Genomic DNA, 6,528 nt, shown 5'->3' on the forward strand with positions numbered 1-6,528 from the left:
TTTGTATATAAATAATATTTAATATCTTTAAAATATATTAAATTTTAATTTTTTTAAATTATTTAATTATTAGTTGACTAAAATTAATGATACCACATATCAATATTGGTTCATATGTACAAAATATAAATTCTCTCATAAATTTTGGGTATGAAAACAACCACCTAAAATATATACATTGGTCACTCAAATCAGTAGGTGTATATTAAATGCCACACATGAATACTTCATTAATTATGTTGCTTTTAATACGTGGTATGGCATATAATTAGTTTTAGGCAATCATGATTTACTATTTCTTACTAAATTTTCAATTCTTTCAACATCCATACGCAGCTGAAATATTTACCCAATAAGTATGTCATGTTCTATTAAAATACCAAACAAGAGTCTTCTTCTCAAAATGGCACCACACATGGTCTTTGATTGGTTATTTGTTTGTTTCTAATAAGATAGTAGAGCAGTTCTTTTTTTTTTTCTTTACACCATTATCAGTGTTTAGATCATTTCAATATAGTAAATGTATATGGGGTGGTATTCCCCTTTTGTACACTACCCATAGTACTGGGAACGCGTATATTATTAACGGACAGTCGGACACATACAAAGCGTACTGTCGGATTTTATAGTTTTTTAGTCAACATCGCATTTGATGATTCAAAGTAACATGTATTAGTAACAATGTACATGTAACAAGGAATTTATATAACGGATCAACATTTGGAGTCTTTTATTGAAGCATGAGTTTCAAGAAAGGGAAGCTTCTTTTGTCTAGCTAGAAAAGTGACAAGAGTCACAAGGAGCTACTAATAGCTTACATTGCACATATGAATGTAATTTTCCTACACTATATGCATTCTATCTAATGGAATATGGCCTAATCTTAAATGTCATAGGTCACTATCACTACTAGATGCATGAGACATGCTTATTTGTGCAGATTGTGGTGAGGTACTTTTCGCTCGGAAATGGAACCATATCCTGATTTGCTTTTATCTTTAGCATATACAGGCCATGATCCACTTCAATTGTGCCAATTTTCTTTAAGGTACTCAGACCCTAGATCTTACACGCAAGTTCAGTTATAAAACACTTGCAATTTAAAGTTTTAATCATTTTGAAATCAAAATAAAATTGAAATTAAAGGTTGGGATATAAAGTACTTCAGTAATATATAAGTCTTTTGTGAAAAATATGGTCCCAACAATGGGGGTAATTATGTAAGATAGATCCATTTGGAAGTTTGACCAAAAATGGATTGATGTGTCTATAACTTGAGAAATTTGATAGTGTGTGAGACATGGTCAGTGGCACCAATGTCCACAATCCATGATTTAAAGTAAAAATTGTGCATTGTAAGTAAGTAAGTAATATGAGTGCTCATTAAACTTTAAATGTGCATACCAGGATTTATAATGAAGGGAACTGGCCGAGGAGTTTTGAAGTATCACCTTGATGTTGTGAATCAATTCTCCTAAGCAGCTATGTTATTAATGTTGGTAGCTCGTTGCTTCATGTGAGGTGGATAGTCGTACTTTTGATAGCACACATCAACCAAGTGTCTTGCCTTGTTGCAGAATGAGCAAATATTTTGTTGATATCCATGCCGGTTTTCGCCTCTACATCTACCACTATTGCCTCGGCCATTATCACCTCCTCTGCCACGAGAGGTGAATTTTGTAGAACTATTCCGATTGTTTGAAGCATAAGTTTGAGTAGAAGCTACCATAATATAAGGATTGTGGCTGACTAGATCAACTGCCCTGAGCTGTCGTTCTTATTGAGTGAGGAGTGAAAACACCTCATTAACGCTGGGCAGCGGCTTATCCATCATGATTTGAGAGCCAATATGAGCATATTGCTCGTTGAGACCTCGGAGGAACTTCACGATGTAAGTTTTTGTATCATGCATGTGAACCACCTCTAAGCCACATTCAGTTATGCTACACACACAAGTCTTTTTAACTTACAAGTCTTCCAAGTTGGGCCAAATCCAACAAAAGCTACGCTCACCTACAAAAGCGTGTTAACACGCGCATCACGTTTCCAAAGCGCTCCTTTACCGTTATGAACGACTTTTTTTCTTTTTCCTCAATGAAAACCACAACTGTCATTTTTTCTTCGCGTTTCTCCTCCTCCTCCTCGTCTTCTTTCTTCTTCTCCTTCTTCTTTGTATTTTTCCTCCTTTTTCTTTGGTGTTTCATCTTCATCGTCGTGTTTCTCCTCCTTCTTCTTTTGATTTTGCAATATTATGTATTTTTTTCTTCTTTGTTTGATTTTTTCCTCCCAAAAAGAATTATGAGAATATGAAATAAGAAGATGAAGAAGAAGAAACAGCAGAAGATGAGGAAGACGAAGAGGAAGAGTTCTGAATTATGCAGAACTTCTCAAAATAACAATACACCCAAATATCTTCGTTTTACACCCAAATTTACTGCAAATACAGAAATGAGTTATGCTACGTGTACACTAAAATCAACCACCAAAGTCAGCTACCAATTATAAAATACATACTGGAATACAAATATGCATTGAAAATAAATTAAACCACACATGTATTTATACACAAATACATTGGTGGATGATTTTAGTGGCTGATTTTAGTGTACAATAGCATTTTTGTACAGAAAAATGTTTCCTCTAAAGCTGCATTTTTTTTCTTCTTTTCCTTATTTCTTTCTTTTTTTTAGTTAAATGAATGTAAGTTCATCCTCTTCCAAGTAATTTTGCAGCATTATATGATTCTTCTTTTTCTTTGTTTGATTTTTTTGTTTTTATTCTTATTAACAGAGTAAAACAAGAAGAAATTTGAGAAGGTAAAACAAAAAGGAAAAGATGAATAAGAAAAAAAAAGAAGAAAAAGATGGTGATAATGATGAAAAAAAAGAACCAGCAGAAGATGAGGAGGAGGAAGAAGAAGAGTTCTGAATTATGCAGAACTTATCAGAATAAAAATACACACAAATTTGCTGCAAATACAAAAATGAGTTATGCTACGTGTACACTAAAATCAGTCACCAAAGTCAGCCACCAGTATAAAATACATACTGGAATATAAATATATATTGAAAATAAATTAAACCACACATATATTTATACACAAATACATTGGTTGCTGATTTTAGTGGTTGATTTTAGTGTACAAATAACATTTTTGTACAGAAAAAAGTTTCCTCCAATGCTATATTTTTTTCTTCTTCTTTTCCTTATTTCTTTCTTTCTTTTAGTTAAATGAATGTAAGTTCATCATTTTTCAAGTAATTTTAGAGCATTATGTGTTTCTTCTTTTTCTTTGTTTGATTTTTTGTTTTTGTTCTTGTTAAAAGAGTAAAACAAGAAGAAACTTGAGAAGGTAAAATAAAAAGAAAAAGATGAATAAGAAAAAAAGAAGATGGTGATGGTGATGAAAAAAAAGAAACAGCAGAAGATGAGGAGGAGGAAGAGAAAGAGCTCTAAATTATGTAGAACTTATCAAAATAAAAATACACCCAAAATTTCTTAAAATACACCCAAATATCTTCGTGTTACACCTAAATATCTTCATTTTACACCCAAATTTGCTGCAAATACAGAAATAAGTTATGCTACGTGTATACTAAAATTAGTCACCAAAGTCAGCCACCAGTATAAAATACATACTGGAATACAAATATACATTGAAAATAAGTTAAACCACACATGTATTTATATACAAATACATTGGTGGCTGATTTTAGTATACAAATAGCTTTTTGTACAGAAAAATATTTTCTCTAATGCTACATTTTTTTCTTCTGAATTAAACCACACCTCAACCACTTGATTGGATTCAAAACAATAAAAGGAGGAGAAGACTTGTAAAGACTTGTATGAGAAAAACGCTTGTATGTGGAGAATAAACTGCTCATCAATACCATAGAGGGGCTACAAAATACACCCAAAATAGACCATATTAAAACAAGCATAAACTATAGAATGCAAATAGAACTATAAAACCATCATAAAAAATAACAAAAATCAGATTCATGAATCATCATTAAACAGAAACTAAAATAATTAAACTAAAAGAATAAGACAATTCACCCTCAGTGAGATGAAAAGTCATAAATTATAAATACACCCAAACTTTCCTAAAATACAACCAAATATTCCTGATTTACACCCGAACGTCTGATATAAAATGCAGAAAATTCATCAGAACTAGTACATTAGATTCAATTCAAACAAGGAACAATGAATAATAAATTTCACAGGCAAAGTCCACGTATTATTCAGCTACACAATCATAAACTACTAACTAGATTCAAATTTAAATTTAATTATTAACTGGAATTAAACTACACCTCAGAAATTTCATTGGATTCAAATTCAAAATCCACTTTGTTCTGGTTGAGCTAACAATCTGAAGTTGAATCATCCATTATCTTCAAAATGATTTCAGAGCTTGATTTCAGAAACAATGGAAAATGAGAAAATCGAAGAAAGAGAACAGAGAGAGAAACTTACGCAAACGACGAAGGAGAAGACAGAGAGAAACACACGAAAGAGATCGAAGAGAGAAGGTCAAGAAAATGCAGAAGAAATTTGAAAAAGGAAACAAAATCCTTTTGAAAAAGGAAGTTATATATTCGCGTGTTGATTGATTGAAAAATCTGTTAAGGAGGCACGTGAAACATACATGCCATATGAAGCGCGTTTTAGGGATAAGGAATATTGAGAACTTGTAAGACTTGTATAGTGAAAAGGCTTGTATGTGGAGATTAATTGTTTCTATTAATATAGGTCAATAGAAACTCATGTTTATCATTTGATCTTAGTTGCGAAAATATACACTTGCATGGATATTGATATATTCGAAAATACAGATCTCTCTCTACTTTACTCTGAAATGGAACATAATGGATCCAATAACTACCAAAATACATAATTCAATGTCGTAAGACCCAATATCTCTGTCCATGTATTACCTGCTAAATACGATTTTGTGTATTTGTATATCTATGTCTCAGTATCCTATCTTTATAAACAAATGCAACCTTAAATCACATAGAGTTTTATATTATTGTTTTATCTTGTCCATGGTTCTGAAAATCGGACCAAACTACCCAGTCGAACCGATTCAACCAAAAATCGACGATGAAAATGGTCTAATCCACCACCAATAACTGCTGATGAGAGAACCGTTCAAAAACCACTGAACCAGCCAGTTGACCGGATCAGTAACCGGCTAGTTCTAAGAAAACGACGCTGTTTTGTTTTGTTTTTTTTTTTAAAAAAGAAAAACCAAAACTAAGCTGAAGCCATTCGGGAACCCCCCTTCCCCAATCATTCGTGCAAATCCCTTTGAAGCAAAGTGAAAGCACCAAATTAAAACGGCAAAACCCTAGCCCTAGGTTCCTTGCCGCTGCCGTCCCCAGGTTCTTGGCGCCTCCACTTCTTCCTCTTTCCCCTGTCTGGAACCCAGGTAGTTCGGCACGTCGTCCACTGGCTTCTCTGTTCGTGGCTTGGAGCAGCTCGTCGTCGGGTCGCTTCTTGCCGTCGTCTCCCCTCAAAAGAAACCCTAGCCTCCTCCACCGTCGCCGCTGTTTTTCTTACTGTTGTTGTCCATCGCGCTCAAGATCTTCGTCTGTTATTCATGCTCCAACCCCTCTCCTCATTCCCCAATCTCCAGCTTCTTCGTCGTGCTCATTGAGTCGGTGTGCTCCAACCCCTCTTTCTGCTCACTCGCGCTTTACCCGCCATTCCTCGTCATACTCGTCATACTCGTCACCTGGTCGCCGTCGTCTGTCGTGCTAGTCCTCTCTCCATCAAATCTAGGGTTACTAACGGATTTATTTTTTTGATTTGATAATTTGATGCAGCAATCGGGTTTAATGTTGAAACCGTCAACATTAAATTTTAAGTTTGGGACTTAGGTAACAACTTTACTCATGTAAATGTAAATGTTTTTGGCAGATTTGTGATACTGAATTTGGAACCAATTAAAGAGATTATTCTAAATGTATGCTAGTTTAGAAACTTGGTAACCCATGATCAGAAATTACTTAGTCACGCCATAGTTTAGATGACTACATAGTTAAAAATTTGTGTCTCTGTTTCTAAATGTGTTTTGGGGGATCATCCCTAGTTGCTGTACACATACAATGTTTATCTCATGCTAAATATATTCCTACTGCTAGTTATAATGCACTAAGGTTTTGTTAAAATTGTGCTAAAAATCTTGATAAGTAGAAAAAATTGTACTGCGTTGTTTGTGCTGAGATTTTGTACTGCTACATACTTGGGATTTAGAGCAACTCCAATGGGCATATGTTGAGGCCCTGTTTCTGACAAAAGGAGAACTAGGACCGTTGGAGTAAAATGGAGTGGGGACCTTGCACAAGGACCGATGGGACAAAGTCCCTCTGAACGGGGGCTGAGAGCAACTTTGGCAAGTTATTATTTAAATAAATAATTATATTTTTATTTAATTAATGATTTATATTAATTAATTATGTCATAATTAATATTGAATATTATTTATATTATTATATTAATTATAATTAATTA

The sequence above is a fragment of the Arachis ipaensis genome, chromosome B07 (assembly GCF_000816755.2).
Source record: "Arachis ipaensis cultivar K30076 chromosome B07, Araip1.1, whole genome shotgun sequence".
Taxonomy (NCBI): domain Eukaryota; kingdom Viridiplantae; phylum Streptophyta; class Magnoliopsida; order Fabales; family Fabaceae; genus Arachis; species Arachis ipaensis.